The sequence below is a fragment of the Antedon bifida genome, chromosome 3 (assembly GCF_963402885.1).
Source record: "Antedon bifida chromosome 3, ecAntBifi1.1, whole genome shotgun sequence".
NCBI lineage: Eukaryota > Metazoa > Echinodermata > Crinoidea > Comatulida > Antedonidae > Antedon > Antedon bifida.
The window spans coordinates 32,332,235-32,357,551 of NC_136228.1; the positions used below are offsets into that span (position 1 = coordinate 32,332,235).

The 25,317-nt window shown below is 29.6% G+C and overlaps 1 protein-coding gene across 3 annotated transcripts in view; it reads right to left on the reverse strand.

Moving 5' to 3' along the window:
- LOC144837650 (fibroblast growth factor receptor-like 1) overlaps positions 1–25,317 on the reverse strand; it is a 55,916-nt gene that overhangs the window by 25,538 nt on the left and 5,061 nt on the right. The gene's annotated exons all lie outside the window — the stretch shown is intronic.

A 25,317-nucleotide genomic window follows, 5' to 3' on the forward strand; every position in this document is an offset into this window, starting at 1 on the left:
TTGTTTTAGTATAGAAATTATTTTTCAGATTTTTTTCAAGCAAATATATGTCGGGAAATTCATTTTATTGAACTTGGTACTGAAATACATTAACAAGGAAATAGTGACAAAGTAAGAAATAAAAGTCAAATATAAACAGAAACTCTGAAACTCTTTCAGTAATAACAAAGACGATTATCATTGTTTTCATTTTAGCAATAACTTGAACTGTAATTATAACAAGTTAGTAAAATGTATTTCTTTCTAATGCATTGTTATTGATATAAATAATATTTTTTCTATTTACAATATTATGGTTTCAATATTCTTATATTTCTTCATGCTAAACCTTTCTATATCTATCGGATTTAAGATAAAACGTCACAAGACATGCAACATTCACAATAAAGAAACTAGAATTATTTGTATGTTTGGTTTTAGTATCCTTGTATTTGATCTCATAAGCTTCTTCTATCTTTCATACTATCAAATGTTTTTGTAATTTTGTTAAATTATCATCAAAACTAGCAGAATTTATAAATATCATACATTACTTAAGTTTAGTGAACCGTGCAGGTGAAAGTAACATGATGAGGCTTAACGGTTTAGTGGTACAATTGCCAACTTTGTATATCTGAGGTTCTTGTTCACTTCACTAATCATTCTCTGTTATCAATTGCTAAAGCTCTGTCTACACTATCAAACTCTATATGACAAAAAAATGTGATGTGCCCATATATGGACATGATGATATCATATTATCACTACCATATTTAAGCATATCACTACCATATTTGGATAAGTCACACTTTTTGTCACATAAAGTTTGATAGTTTAGACAGAGCTTTAGAAGAGTCATATGGGAGTGAAGTAGTACAGTATGTCACAAATTAAATTATGTTTATAATGTTTAAGCTCCTATAGTCAGCTGGTAAGAGAAGAACCAAGTAAAGACACAGTTTACTAAAGAAAGAGATGGTTAATACAAAATTGATCAACCTACTTTCATGGTTGGGACAGAGAAATCTGAATGAACAATTGTCTCTTTTTCTTTGAATGTTTATGTTTAAAGGAATCCAGTATTATTTCTTTTAAACTAGTGTATATAGTAAAATGTTAATAACTTTGAACAATAGGTATAAAAAGGAAAGTTGTTACATGGAAGTGTCTCGATATTATAAACAAAATAATACACCCACTCAATTTGGAAAAACATGTAGATAACTCAAAAAGAAAAAAAACATCTGTGCCTCAACATGTTTTTTAAGTCGAGTTAACTATTCTCATTTATGATTTAGGTGATCCTAAGGAAACTTATACATTAACTAAGTTGGTAATGGTTGTACCTAAAGGTGAATGAATAAATTATTAGTAGTAGTGACATCATTTTAAATTTGAATGAATAAAAAGGTACGGTAATGCATTTTACATATAAACAGAATAGATTATTTATAGATACTTTAATTTCAAAAAGGTATACAGTAATTTATTATAAAATAGAACAAGACAGAAATTAGAAATTTAATAATTAATTTGATTTTATATAACGTACCAAAAAGCTGTACTGTGCTTCAATTATTTTGCATATTTATATATAAATATTTAATTATAGCTAAATTATATTTATTACATTAATTTAAAAAAAGTATAATTTATTATGTAAATAGAATTAGAGAGCAATTGGAAATTGATAAAAAAAAATAAGATTTTATATAATGTACCAAAAACCTGTATTGTGCTTTAATTATTTTGCATGAATATAAATAGTTAATATTTTTATTTTATATTAAACTTTCTTTGATATTTAATATTTTATTTCAATTCTGTATTACAAAGAGGATCTTGATTTATTTCTACGATTAATTTTCCAACTGACAATGTTAAAAGTCAAAATTAATGGAGTTATTATTTACAAGGCTGCTCTTGGAATATTCAGCCACAACCCCATGATAAATTGCATACGTAAACGTTATTCACATGTTGTACATGACAGAAGCGTCAAATAGCATACTCTGCAAACATTTTATATGGAGATTTACTCGGTCTATCACGTACAATCAAGTCTGATACACAGTCTTTTGCACACAGTATGAATAAACTACCGATCATAGGAAACTAAATATCAAACAAAATGATATCCATGTTACGTCTGCCATACACTTAACAAAGCTGACTGCATGTTGCATTTATGTTACATAGTAATATTGTATATATCATGTGCGATACTGTATCTTAGTAACTGAAGCTTCCACGGCATGCAAGCATAACTAATTACAGAGTACGTCACATTCAGTACAACATGTTTACGTTTGATTGAGTATGGTACTATTCTTCCATCGACTACATATATAAATAGTTTGGTAATATAAATAAGAACAACTATATTAAAGTAAATGTTAAACTCTGTCTACACTATCAAACTAGTTTGACAAAAAAAGTGTGATGTTACCCAAATATGGTAGTGATATGGCCTAATATGGTAGTGATATAACATCATCGTGTCCATATATGGGCACATCACATTTTTTTGTCAAATAAGTTTGATAGTGTAGACAGAGCTTTACAGTGATATAATAAAACATTACATTTGTTTTTCCATGATACAGTAATGTTTTGGAGTTTTCCCATTAGACTGTACTAAAAAATAGCCAGATTTTGTACAATTACCGCATCACATCCGAGTGAATGGGATGGAACGTCGTTAAGCTAATCAGTTCTACTGCAATAATTATCTCATTTTTTTCAATTTAATTCTTCAAATTCGTTTTACGTTAAAAATACATAATTGCTGTCAATGTCGAAGAAAAATACATTTAAAATGGAAAAGTAAATTGCTCACGAAATGGCATCATGAAAAACGATATTAAAATTGTGTGTATATGTATAAAATAAAAGCTTTTCCATATTGTTTTGTACCGTCTTCTAAGCCTTTATGGAGTTCGATTTCAGATCAACATTTATGTTAGACATTTCTAAAAGGTTTGTTTGCAAATTACAGTATAGATCTTTTATCGATGCCTTTTTAAGACATAATGTACTGCAGAAGTTGAGGTTAATTTGGTATCATGCCTATAGCAATAACAACATAGATGTTTTATGTTGGTAATATAGATTTTTGATCATCGAATAACATGATAAAAAAGTTTAGAAAATCTTATCGTGGCCTTGAAAGATTGAAAACATTAAAGTTAATGATAATAAAGAAGTTTAGAAAAACATTAAAAGGTAAGAAATTGATTTTATTGTACAGGTATGTTGGGCACAACAAACCCGAACAAAATAATTATAAATTTTTAGTTATAGTATAAACTAAATCTTCACAATCACAAAGTATTTATTAAGGTATAAACTTTTTTCATTTGTATTTTATTTATAAATTTAATACTAAAGTTAAGTCAGTAGCCCGAGGTCAATATACTGATAGGCATTTGCTTATTTTACAGTCAATACATGTTTATAATTAGTTAATTTAAAATTTGAAATGATGAAAATGATTGAGTTGAACATGTCCACATCCTACGATATTCTTAAGGTGAGAAAAGTTATTACCTGTCTATCCTTCAATGTTACATTTGATTTAGGCATGCTTAAGTTTATTCTTAAGCATGCTTAAATGTATTCTTAAGCATGCTTAACTGTATTCTTAAGCAGGATATATTCACACTAAGTAATGCTTTTTTTAAACTTCTAAGGCTCTGTCTACACTATCAAAATTTATGTGATAAAAAATGAGATCATCATTTATAGACATGATGATGGTAAATTTGGGTAAATCACTAGTACCATATTTGGGCACAATTTTTTAAACTAGTTTGATAGAGCTTTAAACATGACAGAGTAAATTAGTTTCATATAATGTTTATATGATATTTTTCTCACTTCTGTTTTATGAATGGTTTTAAAGTTTATAATGTGTTGATTTTTATTCGTTCGATGGTATTGTTCATAAACTTCAATATGTGCTATAATTTATAATCATTATAATTGAATAAAATTGCAAATTTAAGTGCTAAATTTGACCTAATAAATGTTGTACTTCTTTTTATTGAATTTCCCAAAATAAAGGGAGTGATGGGGAGAAGGATCGGTTTGGGTGGTGCCTCCTTAAACCTTCTCCGCAAATATGGACCTGCCTATAATATTGTCAATAGGCTATGATGCTTTATCGATGATGTGCATCTTATAATAAAATGCATCCAATATATTCATAAAGTTCAATAACATAATTTCTAATATATCGTTAAACATTTTAGCGAATAAAAAAGAAAGGAAGAAAGAATAAACACTTATAATTGCGAAAAGAGCGTCATTTCTATAGGCAATTAGATAGCGATATATCACATTTCACAGCTATAAATTGGTTGAAATCGCAAAGCTAATAACATAACAAGTTTCTATGCTCAAGTTTCATATGATTTAGTCAATGGTGTTTTACAAAATTTAATTTATTACCAATCTGAAAATTTACTACTTGTTAAAGAAATGAGTTAGAATAATACTAATAGACCTTTGACATGCTAATATAAACTCCTATTCATTTGTAATATGTTATTTACTTTCATTTGCCCCACTTGATTTTTCGCAAAAATAAAATAAATTCTTAAATCTAGGTAGACCTAATATACAAAAATAAATGGTTTAACAACAGATATGTTAATTTTATAGGAAAATGAATTCACTAATGTAAATTTTTTTTTCTTTTCAAAAATATTGAATTGTATTTCTTCATTGTTAATGGCCATTTTTAACAACAGTCTACAACATAGAAGAAGAGGATCCCATATGTATGTATATATGTATATGTATATATGTATGTATATATGTATGTATATAAATAAATAAAATAACAGCAGAAACTTGGTTACTTCATTGTTTTAATCACTACAAATTTGTTTTGTACGACCAGCATATGTATGTATATATGTATGTATAGATGTATGTATATATGTATGTATATATGTATGTATGTATGTAAACAACATTAAAATAAAGAAGAAAGTTTATATAAATTTGTACTGGCATGTAATAAAGTTTTATCTGAGAGGTTTCGCCGTTTTGTTTCATACAAATCTATAGATTATTATCAGAATGCCATTCGTTAGTTAACAAATATGCAAAGAAATTTTTATGTGTGTACTTTATGTGCGGTATGTATTTATAATCACAATATTGTCGCAACAGTATGAGCATAGTCATAAACGAGTTAATGTCTACAAAAAAGGGTTTTTTCAGACAGTGTACATTTAACACTGTAAACACCCTCACAGTAGCCTCAGTCATTATCATTCAATTTCAATTTAAACAGATAACATTTAAAATTGCTTAGTTTGATCATCAACACAGTTGAACTTTGTGCTTAAGATGGCTGACCCAGGTTGACATTGTTGTGTTTGACTCAAAAGCCTACTGTTAACTCCCCAGATATGCTATCACATAAAACAAAATGGCTCCCTAAACACATATAGGCCTAATATTGACACTTGACAATACATTTGAATTTATGGTGTATATGTAAAATAGTGTATTAGTGTCCATTAAAACTAATGGCCTTTTGTCTTCATTTGATCATTTATCTTCTGTTAATCCCCTATTACGTTACATATTGTTTTTCACTGTAATAAAACATTACTCAATTCTTTTATGTAGTTTACACTCGTGACAAACTATGTCACGGAGCAAATCGTTAACAAATTTTTTTCTAAAGTTAATTTAAAACGCAACCATTTAAAATTTAAAAACGAAACATCTGCGATGCATTACATACTTTTAAACTTCATTGTAAATTAAAGAAATCGTAAACGATTTGCTCTTTACATCATATTCAAATTCCTTTTAAAGACAATTGATAGCAAGCGATAAATTTAAAGTCGTGAGCACGTCACTTGGTATCACTAAAGAAGATGGTATTTTGAATTCTTAACACTAACATACTTCTAATTCAATTGCATTTGTAATTAGGAAAGCACAGTTATTATTAACCACCTGACTATATTTACTGTATCTCCACATACAGCACTCCAGTATCATGGCAAATTCTATAATACAATGTCACATATGTATCACATAAGTTGTTATGGCTAGTGTTTGGTTAGGAAAGCCTATGATACAGCTGTTATATATGATTCATATATGACACTATATTATAGAATTTGCCTATGTTACTGAACAAATTATGGATACAATACCGAGAATCTACGAAACAAACCAAAAGATATTTTTTGTTTATTCTTAAATTGCCTTTTGATGAACAAAATAAAATATATGACCTATATTTCCTGTTGAAAATGATGTATCGAAAAATAATGTTCACATTAATAGTCTGGCAAATTTAATGTATCATCAACTTTGCATATGAATCAGAATCACATTGCTTGTCCTTTCCAGAAATACAAAATTGCTTGCTTTTAACAATAAATTTATACAAATAATTTATAATCTAAGTATCTACTTGCACTGATGAAGTTTTTTTCTGGCCGTTTTATTTTATCGTTTTGATTGAGCTTTTTGCTTATTTTATTTTGTATCGCCATTGAGATCCAGCCACTGATACCCACAACATTGTCAATTTTTCAGTAATTTGCCTTTGAATACAAATAATTTATAATGATATAACATGTAAGAATCGAGTAAAAATTAGCTTATTAGCTTAAAAATTCTGCGACAAAAAATTTCCAAATAATAGAATGGCAACAGGAACACATGCATCTATATTCTATGTACCTTATCTTTTTTATCAATTATTTCAAATTATTAAAAAAAAGAAACAAAAAAAACCCAATATAAATTATTAATACAGAAAATTATGATTATTTGTCCATTATTACATACAAAATTGATCGATTGTAAATTTACCTCTGCTAGCAGTGCTAATTAAGTTGCATATTAAATCATTATATCAAGCAATTATTTGACAATACTCATTAAATATCCATCAGCTTGTCATAATTATTTGATACTTGGGTCAGCTGTGTTACAAAAGAAATGCTATTGTTGTATCGCGTAATAATACCTTACAATGGGTTGCGTTTCCAGCCAATCTGCATTCATACATCTAAAGTTGCATCTACGGTCATTCCGATCGTTTACCATCCAGCTCCATGATTATTTTCTAGATTAGTATACATTACATTGTACGCTCATTGTGTTATATTTAGTGAGAAACATTATGAAAACGACAGCCCACACTGTTTTGTTTTCGTCCGCTTTGACAAGCCCATCAATAACCATGTTTAATAGGTACCGGTTATATGATACGAAATCTATTGTCTATGAAAAATCGTTCAAATGAAATATAGCTTGTTTTGGAGGAGTTTTTGATTAGTCTCGCAATTGTCTTGCCTATTGTGAAAATAAAATACGTTGACGGTTTGCATGACATAAGAATACATTGTATACTTACACCATAATTGAAAAAATATACACATAGAATTCAGAACATTTTTCAAAATGCTACAATTAAATTTAGTAATTACATTTCGAGATTGTAAATGTTGCATTCATATACTGTAATTTAATATTAACTTAACAATTATCAATTCCTAGATTTTTTTTCTTTGTAGAAAGCAATTATTGAAAATTCATAGAAAAACTAAAGGAGAAACAACTACAATTCAAAGAATTCAATTTAAAAAAATTACATAGATCAAGAATTGGCATGTCAAATCCAGGATCTTGGAAAGCAATCCATGATATAAATCCTTAAAATGCTGTACCTGTTTTTTTTGCAGGAATTGCCTTCCATATTAAGAACCCCCTTTCCTCATTACCAACAATGGTGACTGGCTTCACAATATCTGTAGCTACTTGACAATACCTAAAGACCCATGACAAATTGCGCTACAGCGAAAAGCAGAAAATGAGGCAAAAACTCATCTAATACTTAATGAGCTATGACACACAAGGCTACAGTTTGCATACATATTTAACCCAAGTTAGATTAGTTTGAAAATATATCCACATTATGTCAGATGACATGAATCAGTCTATAACACTGGTAAGAGTCTCAAGCTATTTGAATAACAAGAATATCTAACATGAAAAATATCTATGTTTCAAAGTTCTACATTTTACAACATTTTTTTCCAATAATTCACAAACTAAGCTAAGTAACGCAAGATAAGTTATATGCTTTTAAACATTTTCTGAACTTTGAAAAGTAAGTCTAAAAGTCAGAGATAACTAGTCCTTTAGAAAAGTTATCGAAGCTTGAGTAGTCAGTTAATATTTTAAAAACTTTCTAAAAGAACATGGCGCTTATGTTTATCCAAAGTAATATCAATAAATTCTGCTGACATTCTCTAATAACATGTTTTCTATAATCTTGAGTGGTTAACTTGCATTATGAAAACATTAAAATGTCATTTTAAATCTTTTATTTCTAAGAAATAGAACAGGATAATTATTAACTTGTTTGCCATATATTTTTGAGTGATATGCCATTTTAGCATAGGTTATTTTTACCACAAAATTTGATGTCTAAAAGGTTTTCGTTCAAGAATGCCCACGGATATTTGCTTGCCTCCATTTGTCAAAATTGTATTCAAGGCTATCAAACCTATAACCTTATTTGAAGAAAAGATGACCGAATATTGAATTGTGGGAAGGAAAGAAAGCAATCTTTTGTTTGCGATCATTGTAGTTGTAATGGCTTGAGGTTTAAGGCCTGCTGGGGTCGGCGGATATCTAGCAGTCGTTTAGTCTAGGTAGCTGTCGATTTCAAACTGTTGTCAAAAGGGTTGGCACCTTTATAGTGAAAATAATCTTACGAGTAATGACTTGAATGCTATTGAAAATTGAATACGATATCAATTGGTTAAAAAAACAGACATTTCACAGTTCTTCTCAATAAATGTTCTACTTGAGAGCTCAATACAATAAACGTTGTTGACAAAGTATATTGAGTTGTTTTGTTTAATGAATTTGGAAATATTCAGCATTCTCTTTGTTTAGGGAAATATTGAAATTGAAGAAAATGACAAGGTCCATGCATGACCATACTGCTTAGAGCTGAATTCTAACTTTTAACTCAAAATTCACATGTATCAATACACACATGCTACTACTGTAGTACATATCAATAAGCATAGAGATCTTTACAAAGGTATATCTCCACACATTGAATGTCAAGACAAATAGCAAATAGCATTACTAGAATTGGGAAGCCTCATAATTTGAATGAAATGTTCGTAGGCAGAAACTTTTTGCCAATTACCATAAGAAAAATCCGAGAGTAAACCATTAAGGACTAAAAAGCTATCATCAAGCGTAATGAATAACAATCTATTCTAAATTAACATCAACAACTAGTTTAACCAAATACGAAGATGAAAAAATGAGAAAATGCTTTCTGCTCTGATAAAATTCCCATTGTCACATTAAAAAGTCATTTAAAAGAAGCAGTAAGTTGATTTATGAATATTATAATATATAGGCATGATTTTTATCAATTCCATTAGTAAGTACAGATAAATGAAAATCAATCTATTAATAGAATTAATTAGAAGATAAGATGAGTTTATTATGATTGAGCAAATATGAATTAAAAATTCTTGTTTCAAAACAAACACAGACAACTGTCTGCCATCTGGTCACGCCTCTGAAATGAAGGCAAATAAAAACAACTTATAAACTGAAATAAAAGTATAAAGAAAAGGAAAAAAAGAAATAATTCAATGAGAATAATACAGGACCGTACCCACCAGTACGGTTGGTAAGGTTTCAACTTGACTACTTTTTGACAGAGAACTTTGACAGCCCAGTGGCTTTAACAGAGATTGTTCCCTTTTCTTTTTTCTTGTGAAAACCACACCACTTTCACTGTAGTACTAGTAGTATTATGCAGTAGTTTTTCCTTGTTAATGAATGTCAAAAATGTGGACTAAACACACGTTTTTCATTACTATAGTTACCTGACGACTTATTAAACATTGCATAATGTTACAGTTCCAACACGCCTTCATGCAAGTATTCAAATTAAAAACTCATGTACTGTGTGTGAGTGCATCTGAAAGTAGTCACTCAATACGTCGTATATCTCATACAAACCAACAAAGCTTGCAGAAAGATAATCTTACGATGATGATTTAGATGAATCAAAGTTTGTATACAAATTCCCATGATTGATATCGCAATAAAGAAAAAAAAAACTCCACGATTGGCTTAGCTGATGTTTTAAGTGTATCTGAAAATTTACTGGTAAATTACGATCAATCAGAAAACACTTTAATTTCAGATCTGCGATTATCGATACGGTTTTTACAACACGTTGCTAAACATTGCAGTAGCATATTGTATACTGAAGATGAAGAAGAATTTTATATTGTATCACATCAAAATGAATCATCCAAAAGTATAACATTAGCTAAAAACATTCAACATGAGAAAGTTCCTATTTGAAAAGGCTAATTAGAGACATACATTTATTACAGACCTACATTTATTACAGACTCCTAAAGCTCTGTCTACACTATCAAACTAGTTTGACAAAAAAAGTGATTTGCCCAAATATGGTAGTGATATAACATCGTCATGTTGTCCATATATGGGTACATCACATAACGTTTGATAGTGTAGACAGAGCTTTAGAAGTCAATTAGGATTGTTTTGGATGGCTTTAGTAATTAGAAAATTCATTATTACTATGATCATATAGCATTGATTCTGTGATTCATGATTCATAATTAAGAATTGTTTGAATGGTCCGTGATTGGAAGAACTTTATTAATTAGAAAAGTCTTTATTTAGAGACCTGAATCGCTTTATTAATGTGTTCCTAAGAAATGATCAGAATTAATCAAACATTCTGTACTACCTACATATTAATGTCTTTAAAATGACTTTTTTTATGAAACTAAAGTTGCCATTATTTAGAAAATGTCAACGATTCCCGAAAGCAGTAGTTATAAACTATAGTGATTTGTCATAATCATTAGGTTTTTATAACTATAAAATTTAGCTTGAAATTTTGCAATTAATTGCCTCTCGGGAGACGTTCCTCTTTAATAACATTTTTGACCTCCACCCTCTTTTCTAAATGATTTCAAATTACTTCATTTTTCACTTTTTCTAGGTTGATGAATCGCTACAGTGTTATGAGGAAAAAAAAAGAAGAAAAATGGTTGAGTTCAAACGGTAGCAAATCGATACATCTTTACAGTTTATAACAATGATCTTTAGGAGCTTGGCAATCAATTTCGATATAAGGTGTTTTTGCAAATCTTTAACATGTTGTCGATAAATCTTAAACATCTTAATAGTTCTAAACGGATAGGTGAATTTCTAAAGACTTTTGTTCTGACTTATGTATAGGAAAACTTTCTTTTATATGTCACATATCAAGTGTTTTATTTCTAAAAAATGTGAGCTAAAAATATACAATGTAAATAAAACTCACAGTATTTAAATTTATCACTATACCAATTCATTGGGCTTTTAGATTCTGTACACAAGTACTTTAATGAATGAGTTTGAATAAATTGCTCTTGGCAGTCAACACAAAGTAAACCTCTTTTAAAATTCATTGAATTCTGATATTCTCTAAAATGGCATGCATTTACCAAAGCAACTAGCAGAGTAAACAAGAAATTCATACAATAATGGTGTGTTTAGGTACTAGTGGGCCAGCCGTAGGTTATTATTGGTATTGATAATAAGGCCAGTCCTACTGTTCACCATTAAGCATTCTTCGCTGTACATATAAACAATTTGTCACCCACACCTAAGCTAAGAAATCTTGAACTTGCTAAGAAAACAACCGAATACCTATGTCACATACACTGGGTTTAATTTACAAATCCAAGTATCCAAAATCTTATAACATTTTTAACAAGCCTACAGTATCAAGTCATAACTATTTCCTTGAATGTATAAACTATTAATACATTTTTAAGAATGAATAGGCCTAATAATACTTTAATATTTCAATCAAAACTGTTTAACGTCAAGAATTTCATTTTCTTAATGATAGAAAACGATTTAGATTGATTTTCAAGGAAAGTTTATCAAGTGAACTGATTGAGGTCAGTGACCCCGTAATGATCTTCGAAACATAATTTTCTGTCAAAGATGTTTTAATTAGCTTTGGAATTCAATTGATAGCAAGTTTTGTAATCGATACGGTAGACAAATAAATTGTTCAACATCGTAATCCCACCGCAAACAGACTTTTGCCATTTCACACAGTGTGGTGTTACAACCTATGTGACGATACAAGATCTCACTGTGTACCGTATCTCAAAAGACGTGCGATTGTATATTTACTCAGCATCGATTGAACACAACAAAGCTGTCATCTTCGTTTCAATCTTATAATACAAGTTCAATATTAACAGAAAATTAGCATTTTTTCGTCGGAGATACTCTTCTGGAGGGATGGGACATCAATCATTAAAAACAATATTGTTGACCTTGGGACAGGTCAAAAACATTAGATTGATGTAAAGAGAAGCTTATAATTAGTATTCATTAAGTCATATTGTTATTAACTAACAAATTCCCAAGTGTAAACTATTAATTGCAACATCAGGTCTATGTACATGAGAATCCATATTAAACTACATGCAGACCTCTGCCCCCGACATTAAAACAAACAGTATGCCCATAAATGGTCGTAATTATATTATGGGATGTTATTCCTATTATTATGCGTACACATATTCATATTACAGAGTATTTGCTATCATTTGGTCATTATACTTTCATCAATGGATCAAGAAATATGGAAAAATTCATGCCAAAAGGACATGCAAATCTATAGGCATGATTATAGAAGCCTTAATCAGGTTAATTTACATTTAGCTACTCATCTTTTTAAGTAAGCATCCTCAATATATAATTTATTCATGTAGTATGACTTCCATTACATTATGTTATTCAATTGTGGTAATGATCGCAACACTATCTCTTTACATTACCTCACCCATTAATATTCACATGGGTAAATACGCATATGTGACAAAGCTATTTAGTTTGGTATTAACTTTTAGTTTTGTCTGTAACACAGAATCAATGTATTCTGATATTTATATTATGCATGCGTTCTAGGTTACAATCTGTATCAAACAAATCTACCCAGTTTCACGAATGAATTTGACTCGTCTTTGTATATAATTCTTTACGTTAAACCATTCATGAATACGTACATCTTTATTTATCAATTTCAAAGAAAATGGTGTACAGTATTAAATCATAAAAAAACTCTTCAAAGCACACATGATATAATGAAATCATCATCTTCATTTAAGTTGATGTATGTAAATTTGTATCTATACATCCATAACGTTTAATATAGGAGAAAACCTATTTGCGGTTTATAACCACTTCCCTCTGTCTTCATTCAGTACAGTTCATTATGCAAACAAAGATTTATCCACTTTTCATTTCCTGATTAAATATTTATTTGGAAAACACTGGAATGCCACTGATTCACCAGCCACAAAGCAAATGTACCATTTAAACCACAGTGTGAAAGAAAAATGATTTGTATTAATTAACCAGTTAACCAGTCTAGCAACTTAACCAACTTTTTAGACCCTGTACAGGCTTATTTAATTTACCCGCTATCCTGGCTTCACGGACCAGTTATCGCTATTAAACTTTGGTGGATAGATAGAAAACTTTGTACCCGGGTAAAATCATTTCTATTCCCTCTATCTACTCTAGTTTTTTTTTTTTAATTTTGAACTTTTTAACTCACAAATCGGCAAGTATAAATGAGGTACTAATTGACATTTGGGTTGTTCTCAAGACTCTAGTTGACCCAGTGCCTTATGGGTTCTGATTAACACAAGTCCAATGTATCATATTAACACCTCCATCTATCAGTGAGGTGCTAATGGACGCACCCTTTCTACCACCCCATGGTTTACATTAGCTTAAAACCAGTAAGGCACTAAACAATAACAATTGATTACCCTTGATTGACATGCCACAACTAATTTGATGTCAAGCGAGGTCAAGCACCAGTTGTGGTGAAGAGGATACTACCCATACAAATTTAAAGATGGTAACAGTTGATTATATTAATTATGTTTATTTAATTTTGATTGGCATGTATTAACTTTCACAGTTTTAGCAATATGGAAGACCATAAAAGAACATATTGAAGATTACAAGGGAAAAAAACTGATTTGATCGATATTACTAATCATAAAGAAAACACATTTTGATATAATCACGGTGTAATTATCCCAGTTTTCTCAACTAAATAGTCTAAAAAACACATTTTAGTATAATTGAAACAGTTTTCTCATCTAGATAAGCCTGCTTTGCAAATTAAAGTCAATAAAGAAATGCTACCTGTAGAAATACATGTCGTTTTGTAGGCGGTCTGTCACGACATTTTGAAACCGATACACAGAGTAGCCTTGAAAATTATCTAGTTTTACTAAAAGTTGTTTAAGCTTCAACGAATAATCTTTAACCAAGGATGAGATAAACCATGTGTTTATTCATTATTACTTTAAAAAATGTACTTTTCCCATTCAACAGAGCATAAACTATATTATAGCGTGCATACATATTATAACATTTCTTTAGGCCTAACTTGGTAGAACCATGGAGGAGATATATTTCTTCCGTGGTAGAACTTCATCAATGCATAGGCTATAAACAGGATTTTTTGTTCAAACATTAAAAGGATTTAACAGATATTTTTATCCTGAAAAGTATGACAAAGAGTAAAGTAAAGTAATAATACATTCTATTGGTCTAATGTTAACAACCGTATACATTGTAGATTAAAAAAATTCATCAAAAGGATTTATTTTAATTAATGTGTAAGATTTTATTTCAAAGATAGGAATTATTAATATTTTTTATGCTAAAACAGAAGATAATATCAAACTGCATTATTATAAAGAATATTATAATTGGATTAAAAGGTTCAGAGAAAATAGTACAATTTTAAATTATTATTCAGGATTATAATATATCCTTGTGTAAATGATATTTTACAATTATAATTTGAAATATGTATAAAAAGAAATGTAATATCACTATAAACAAGACAAATGATGTTGAGAAAATATCTTAATACTCCTCGGGTAAAATCAATGTAGATATATTGGTTACAGTGGAACAGTAAGGCTAAAAGGCCCTGGGGAAATGCATAGCTTGATTTACTGCATATCCCTTTCAAAAAGTTATGAACATAATATATATGAGACATTTTACAAGAGTGTTGAAATTATATCATATATATCAATTATATAATTGTTTGGATATAAATTATGTTTCCAATATTGATGACAACAAAAGTTCTTATGTAGTGGTGGTGCTATTGGTTTTAAAATAGTGATGCCACTATTTAAATTTGAAAAACTTATAGCCCTCTCTCTCTCTGAAGAAAAACATGTTGAGCACTGGATAATGGAACCGTCCGCAAACTGTGCTTACCTAGTGGGAACCATCCCATATACCATAGGCACAATTATTTCCATAATGCCATAGAACTGGTTCCTCTCTTGAAGAAATACTGTAGGGCTATTGTTGGTTTATCCAGGTAAGCTAGGCACAGTTTAAGATGCTTTGCATATTTCTTTATAGAATTAATACAGGTATGAAAATGGATCAAATTTCACATTTACGATGATTTTACCGACTCATCTCAATACTATCACTTATTTAACTTAATTTATCCTAAAAGAAATAAACATCTAGAATATTATTCCACATTATGGATGACATCCAACTATAAAGTGATTCTTCTTAATCCTAATATATAAATATCTAGAATATTATTAAGCCTTGTCTACACTATCAAACTAGTTTGACAAAAAAAGTGTGATGTGCCCAAATATGGTAGTAATATGCTTAAATATGGTAGTGATATGACATCATCATCATGTCCATATTTGGGCACATCACATTTGTTGTCACTTAAAGTTTGATAGTGTAGAAAGAGCTTTACACATTATGGATGACATCCAACTAGCAATTAAAGTGATTCTTTATCCTAATATAAATATAAACATCTAGAATATTTATACACATTATGGATGACATCCAAGTAGCAATTAACGTGATTCTTTATCCTAATATAAATATAAACATCTAGAATATTTATACACATTATGGATGACATCCAACTAGCAATTAACGTGATTCTTCATCCTAATATAAATATAAACATCCTGACCATTGTTTGTATCTATACATACTGTCGCGCTGTCAATGACATTTACATTGTATTGAAACTAGGCAACCTTTTACATAAAATTGAAAAAAATTTAAAAAGCAATACCTTTAGGATTAAATAACGCAATATTGTATTTTCCCTCTCATATAAACCAATTTACAGTCAACCTTGAGAAGTCTGCAAATATCAGTTGTTAGTGTGTTTTAATATTCTAGGCTCTATTTATTAATATTCTAAATTATTTTTAACAACTGTAACAAGAAACAGGAACAAGAAGATAACAGTTACGTACAGTTGTAATAATAGGCATGTCGGATGATATGACAGTTTTAATTCAAAGAGTACAAAGTCATGAATTTCAAATTGAACAGAACCTGATTCCTGAAACTGATTACTACATCACACTCTTTAAAAATATTTAATATAAATTGATTATAAATATAGGTTACTAAGGATAATTTGTTTATGTTAGGAGAAATTTACATATCTTGTACATGATTTAATAAATTCATTAACACATATTGTATAACTTATTACTGTTTCAATGGCTCCACACAACCCAATATACATTGTACAGTAGTAGCCTATGCTTATAACTTGTCAAATGTATTATAATTAATCTATATAATCTACGGTCAAATTCATAAATTGTAAATTTAGGTTACCTAGGATATTTGTTTATGTTAGGATAAATTAATGATTTAATAAATTCATTAACACATATAGTATAACTTATTACTATTTTTAAGTCTCCAAACAACCCAATATTCATTGTAGTACTAGTAGCCTATATGCTTATAACTTGTCAAATATATTATAATCTATATAATCTAGGTCAAATTCATAAAAATATATTTTCAATGGATCCAATATAACATGCTAAACATTAATTACTTGGCAGCATTGTATACCTAAATACCTCGCCGGATGTATTTTAACAATAATCTAGGTCCGTGTCAATCAAATTCTCCATCAAGTAGTTGTGGAATACAAGGGATGATAATAACATTGTATATGACATCATAAATGACTGTTCACTAATTTATTGTGTGCAAATATTATGGACATATAAACGCTTAATGTCCAACGTTTCATTTTACCAGACATTTAGTGAATCGGCACACTTTACATGGTTCATTGAGGAAACAGCAATGGTGCTGTGTGGTAAACACATTTTATTTGCACTTGTTTTTAATGTTTTTAATTCCACAACGGGACTAAATAAAGGCTCATTCCTAGATTAAAACATGGAGGGCCTCCGTGATCAAAATAGGCCAAAAGATATGTTGTTTGTATGTGGTTGGTTTTTGTAAACATTATTTTCTCTTCACTAAATTTTGGCTATACATACTGTTATAGGTGTAATTTTGTAACATAATTTTAATGTAATGTACTGTAGCTTTTTAGGTGACTAATTTTGATAATGATACAATTGAATTGAAAAAATATTAACCAGACCTAAATGAAATGTAAATACGGCTGGGTTTAGTTGTACAGTCCTATAGTGTTATTAATTTTTCGGCAAGCCCTTTCATCTTTTTACAAATTACTTATAGATGGAGGATAATTCCCGTCATTTCTTGTGAGAATTTCATTTCAGCATTTAGTGTTGTCGTCGAGACAATGTGTCTGGTCAGCTTATGCCTTTGGATACTAAGCATTCAGGTAGGCCGCAAGAAATGCATTCAAAAAAGTAATGTGCATTGATTGCCTTAAAGCAAGCATTCAGGACTTTATATTACTACCTCTACTAGAAAAGTAAAATGTTAACATTTACAAATTTCACTCACTGGGATGATACTACAACTTTATTTCAATGTTTTTAAAGTTGAAAGATATCGCAAGTTTTAAAAAGGTACTGTGTGTAATTTAGTTTACAGTGTGAATGAATTAACCTCTATAAACATATTTTAAACTAATAGTTAAGTGCAACAAAATAAATAAAGATCAATATATTATAAACTAAAAGTACTGTATTAAAATTACCATAAATAAAAGTGTAGTTTTTATAGTAAAAATATTTCAAATTTGGCCTTTGCTGTCCTAATTAATTTATCGTAAAAAAACAAACAAATTCAATACCAGCTTTAATTTGATGACTTGCAAGTTTCACAAAAGTACATCTGAAAATAACGTTTAATACCGACCATAATCAAGGCTTTATTCTACCATCATGTTTTTAATGCATTTCTCTGTGTTTTATTAAGTACGGTCGTTGGCCTACAAATTTGCATTTATATGTCTTCAAGAGTTTACTGTAACATGGTATCTTAACATACTTTACCAGTTAATCTTCATCTCTATGTTTAACCATGACGAAATAAGTTAGGACGATCTAACTAACTACATTTAGGACTAACTTATACTACCTAACTAACTTATTTCTCCATGGTTTAACCAAGTATAATTATAAGGCCTGCAATCCAGCTTTCTTTTCAATTAACCTACATATTAAAGATAGTGGGGGGAAACACCGGAAACCTGTATTACGTATTGAGTTAAGGGCCTTTCACACCTGTTCCGGCACGGTTCTGGTCCTGTGCCGGTAAATCAAATCAAACATCAACGGTTTGTTTTCTCGTGGCTATGCGCATATCTGCGTTGAGCATTATGAAAACGAAACATTGACGTTCCATTTGGTGGACCAAAACCGTGTTTGAAACAGTTTTTTTTTTTTATAAATCCGTTTCTGCACAGAAATTGGAAGACCGTATAATTTATTCACACCATACATAGGTTCTGATACTCTTCAACAACTTCAGTATTATTTATAATAATTACTATATGCATCATTTAAAATAACAGATTTATCTTTTACAATTCCACATTAATATTGTGATTCATCTATAGATCAGAGAATACTATGATTTATGTGTTATCATTACAGGCAAATTATGCATATTCAATGGAACTTAATTTAAAACTTGCCAAAATATGTCTTATCACAATTATTTATGTAAAACTGGTTGATTGAATTTCAGAATTATGAATTTTGCAAAAGGATAATGTATTTTAAGAAGATTTATTGCGTTCTACATGATAGAGCATAGTCTAGTCTGTCTATTAGTAATAGTAATTTTTTAATTTTTAAATTACTATAGGCCTATATCTATAATGTATTTATACTCAGTGCAAACTAGAGCAAAATACTGTTTACATCAAAAAGTTTTTAACAAAACAATATATAAGACTGTTAAATGGTTATCTGGACTTAAGTATCATTAAAGGTTTTAAACACCAACTCTTATGGATTAGTATAATATTGGGGGCGGAGAGAAATCAAGTCTCTTTTCAACACTATTTACCAGATAAAAGCCTTCATTTGCATGTTTTTTTTACCTTTTCAAGAGTGAGAAAAATAAAGAAATGTGATTTAAACCTATTTATAAATTCAGATTTTCAAAATCTTTCAAAGCATTATTCGGAAAATTTAATGCATAACAAAAATTCAAAATTATAATTATTTTTATGCATTCGATTTAATCAGGTGTCATTCTAAGCAATAGACTTAGTATGTTAATTACAAGAGTACAAGATCAACGACTCTTAAATTGTAACAACTTTGTCAAAGAAGTGTATATACAGTGTTAACAATCCTTAATATAATGCACTCTTTGGCATATCTACCGAGATCATATTTGCACCGTTACTATATCACCGTATCAAGTTTTATAGTTTGAAATCAGCGTAAATGTAGTTTTGCTAATAACAGTCGTATTTCAGTTTATGCTGAATTCTACTGAAAAGATACATAGTGTTGACGGCAGCTGTTTCGTTTATGTTATACCACCATTGATGTGATCCTAGACTCATAAATTATTACAGAGCTACTATGCATTTCTATCTGCCCACTTTACCGAGATTATGTTCATTTAGCTACAAACAACCCCCTAGGGTAGCGTATACAGAAGGAGAAAATGTCGGGATAAATCACAACACTCATAATAAAGGTATACGTATACAATACACCAAGAGATTATATATCAGGTAACAAAAGAAACTTAATTGTAATAATATTTTGACGGCTATTGTTTGAATGATGGCGCGTCCAGAATTTCTGACAATGGTCATTATCAATAGAAAATAAAAGGGATTTCAATCAGGAAACTCAACAAAGGATATACCATCGTTTTAATCATTAGTCACCTTAAATCCATTAGAAATCGCAATTTACTGCGCGTACCTAAACACATTTACTTGTTATTGATTTTCTCAGTGAGAGAATTTTCATTAAATGTTTAATAAGTTTTTTTGCAGTCTTAATTTAAAAATAGATTGTTATTGAAATGAAAATTTCATGGCTGACATTCATTAATATAAGCTAATTTGAATGAATGAATAATTAATGATAATATCATCAATGGTGTAATTAACGAATTATAATGTTGTTACATACTGATAATGTGGATCTATATGACTTTATCTTATATATTATTTTATTTTATTTTTTTATTTCAACAATATTTTATGAGGGTGGTCCATCCAGCATCAGCTGATCATTAGGGACCCTCAAACAAACAGTAAATATAAAATAAACTATAAAAACACAAAATTAACAAAGATATAAAAAATAAATATAAATATATATATAAAAAAATACAGTAAGCCCACAATGAAAGAAGGAAAAAAAGAAATAAAATCAGAGAGAGAGAAACAGGTGTTTTTTCAAAAGAGATTTAAAGGAGGAGAAATTGTAAGAATTACGAATGCTTAAAGGTAGAGAATTAAAGAAAGAAGGAGCATTGAAACTAAAAGAAAGTTTAAAGATTTCAAGGTAAGGACGAGGAATAAGAAGATCTCCTTTAGTAATTTGCCTAGTGTTCATACGGCCGTTGGAAGTTACTTTAGTTAAAAGCTGACAGATAGTAAGAGGAGCAGAGTGATGTAGAGCTTTGAAAGATAGACTATTTTTTTTTTCTATTTATTATTTAAAGTACTGTAACTAGTATTTATTATTAAATTATCTACTGTATGTAGGTTCGTATGACAGAGACCCTACACACTACTATAAAGACACTATCCAGTAAAGCTCTGTCTACACTATAAAACTAGTTTGACAAAAAAAGTGTGATGTGCCATATATGATAGTGATATACCCAAATATGGTAGTGATATGACATCATCATGTCCATATATGGTCACATCACATTTTTTTGTCACATAAAGTTTGCCAAGTGTAGACAGAGCTTTAAGATAATGTTATAAAAATCACAAGTTTGTTTAGTCATCATCAAATGGCCCTTTAAAAGGGCTATCCTTTGTTGTAAAGAAGACGACTCAATACTAAATCGTATCGTATCATATCACATGATAAACAACAAACCGATTATCATAACTTCTGTTTCCAATTCTGATGGGGACAATTACAACAATTTTTATTCATAAATAAAGAAACACTACTCTACAAATACATTCACTGGAGACTTACAGGAATTATGTCAATGGATAACTACACCATACTAAAAAAAAATCACTAAATATTGTTTTAGCTTTAACAACGTACCGATGTATTAGTTGCACTGGGTAGAAATGGGCCAGCCTAAAACTGTTTACCCCAGGTATTGCCACCCACCCTTTACAAAGTAGTCAAACTAGTTTGACAAAAAAAGTGTGATGTGCCCAAATATGGTAGTTATATGCCCAAATATGGTAGTGATATGACATCATGTCCATATAAGGGCACATTACATTTTGTTGACACATAAAGTGTTGATAGAGCTTTATATAGCTCAAATCTTATTTTTTCGTTGGTAAACCAATGATATATTGTTCATAAAAAGACTATTGTATGAAATATAATAACCAAGAAAGGAAGTCATATTGAACACTTGATAACAATGTCATTATTGTGATTCCACACTCTGAACAATGAAATCGTAGTATTAATATTATAATGCATATTCAGGAATTGAGTAGATTTGAAAGAGCATCGTTGCAAAAATAGGTCTATGGATATTTTCCAGATTGCTGGAACCTACTTAAATTTCAAGTTTAATAACTTCTTAATCCAGAGAGGCTTACTGCAGTAAACAATGAGTTGAAGGGTGATAAAACTGGAATCTGAATAGTTTATGGTTTTCAGATTCCTCCAACCTTAATTGCAACGATGATGAGTGAAAAGAACATCTCTTTGGAGATGACTAACTCTATCTATCTCTTCGTACCAATAAATACTATATACGTTTAATATAAACAAAGCCACACTTTACAGTTGTACATTAATCAAGGGATTTAGCTACAATAATTATGTCAGGAGGGATCACATTTTAAGGATGTGGAGAGAGGATATAAAAGTACACCAATCCTAAAGCTCTGTCCACACTATCAAACTTTATGCAACAAACAAATGTGATGTGTCCATATATGGACATGATGATGGTCATATCACTACCATATTTGGGAATATCAATACCATATTTGGGAATATCACTATCATATTTGGGAATATCACACTTTTTTTGTCAAACTAGTTTGATAGTGTAGACAGAGCTTTAAGTGTAATGGCAAAATATTAGGGGCTGTTACAAGCCAGGACTACACTGTATGAAGTCTAAATATAATTTTTAAAGAACTTTTGTATATGAATATTTTAAATATTAATTACTACTTGTGATTGGCAGATAGTAGTACCTGTCATTAATTGAGTTATTACAGGCAGCGTTTATCAAATATGAATTGTTATTTATTTTAAATCAAGGCATTAATGACAAAAATGTATTAATTAAAATATGTTCCATTTTAAGGCCGCATCGTATGATAAAAGGTTAGATTATATCCAGCGGTAAATAGTGATTTAACAACAAGGAATTTATTGAATATATTTTCTATAAGAATTTTGTCTGCCAATGAAAACTTATAACACAAAAAAACAAAAATAAAAGCATTATGAGATAGTGAAATTTGAGCATAAAACGGCTTCTTTGAACCAGCCGACACACACCGTTACACTAAATGATCCGCGTAGCAATTTGTGACTCAAGATTGTTCTCTAGGGAGATAGAAAATGAGTCTCTGGGTCGTACGGCATGCCAAATTTGCCGGCATATGCATCTGTTCAGCGAATAAGTAAACAGTGAAATATATAGAATGAAACAATACAATAGCAGACAGGTCATGTTGCAGGCGTTTTTTTGTTCTCTTTCAAAATCTTTGGACACTACTTCCATAGTAGTGCTTTAAAATCCCTATAATCCCCGAGGGTAAATCATTTTTGTGTACAGCCAACAAACAATAGCCAAAAAGCTATTAGAAAAGACAGCGAGTTATATCGTCATGCTTCGGTGAATGCTACAATACTTAGGCTTAGATGGAATGATGTAGGGGTGGTACGAACAAAAAATTTGTCAATGCACTTAATAAATAATTTAAATGCATGATTAAGAACTAGCACAACCCGTTTCTAGAATAAACACACATTTTCATGACTAGGTGTTACAGTACAATTTTGATAATTCATTGAGCTTATATATTATTAACTTAATTAGGGGATTAACTCTTAATCTCAGGGGATATGGATTGAACCCAACTTTCATATGGAGGACGCGCTATTAAATTTAATTATTAGTACACATAATAAGTCCTTGAGATAGTATGCATATTACTCAAGAAATATTCTCCGTTACTGAAAAAGTATTCTACAATTTATTGTTATTTTATCGATGAAAATGGTTAATATTATTACAAAACAAATTATAGCAAAGTAATAAAAAAATATGTTTTATTATAGTGAAAATGCATTAGTGTCATTAATACTATATTTCTACTGTTTATTGATAATAATAAAGTTATTAAAATTGCTATTATTTATTCATCTATTATAATAGATGAAACCAAAATAATAATACAATTATTATCTATGAAAATTATACTGGTTATTACACAATTTATTATTGTTAATGAAACGATATTATTAATTGTAAAGACGGTACATAATTATATCAATTACATAGGAAGATAATTGACATAACTGGTACAGTAACTGAAATACTGTATATTAGGTGTTTCTTATTTTGAAAAATTATTATTATTACAGCAGATATTCTGTACTTTATACTTTTTTCTCGATAACTACACATTATATACACTAAATGCGTTGGCATACAGTTATGTACACAAGTCTAGAATTATCAGAAACTAGTTAGGATTTGACTAAACATGCTTGCCAATCAAGCCAACTTATTGGACGATAGGTTTAATATTAACACATTCTGTAAGAGTAAAAGACAAAGTCCACAATAAACAAACAGAGGCTTATTCCTGTGCACTTTGTAACTCTGTGCTAACACATAAAACACTGCTTTCATCCTTTATAACTTTGTATATATAATCATGTTAGTCTTTCTTGTAATAAACATAAATTTGTTATTGCCACTAAATCTGATGTAAAGTATATAATTGCTAAATGTTATTTTAATAATATTTAAATATGCTAATAGTTTATAATATGGTATCTTTTTACTGTAGACCATACAGATATTATAGTGGACTATAATATTTCTATGTGTAAACTTATGGTTTCTACAACAGGTCATTTTCATGTGTTATTTGAATTTTAAATTTGTTTATTAAACCTATTCAAAGCACAGACTTATTTCATATATGAAGAGAAACGTTACATCAACATTATTATTTTGAACACTTTGAATATACACCAATTTTTCAATCAGTATCAGCTTTAAGTATAATATTAAAAAACCTTTTTAAACACTTAATCTGGCGGCAGACAACACTTTTTGTTTTCACAATTGTTGAATGGAATAGCATTTAGTAAGCATGTCACATGCAGAGTTGTGTGAATGAGTTTTTAAAACCTATTCATTCTATTCCTAATGGAAACCCGTAAATTGTGCACCATGGAATGTAGGCCTACATATTTACAAAAATCGGAAAATGATTTTTGTAAATAACTTATCATTACAGTTTTCTTTCAAATAATTTCGACCTGAACGACGACAGATAACAATCATGTTTGTATACCGTTTTCTCACTCATGCTTCCGTCTTCCACACACCAGGCCTACACCATTGCCAAGTTCATACACGTACTTTAAAATACGCGAGTGTTTTTAATTCAGACATGAATATATATTTAAGCGTATGTATCCTGTAATCACATCTGGAACGCTACCCAAATATTCTATAATAATATTGTAAATGTGATAGAATTTAGGCTAACAAGTTTGTGAAATGACCACCCTTAGCAGC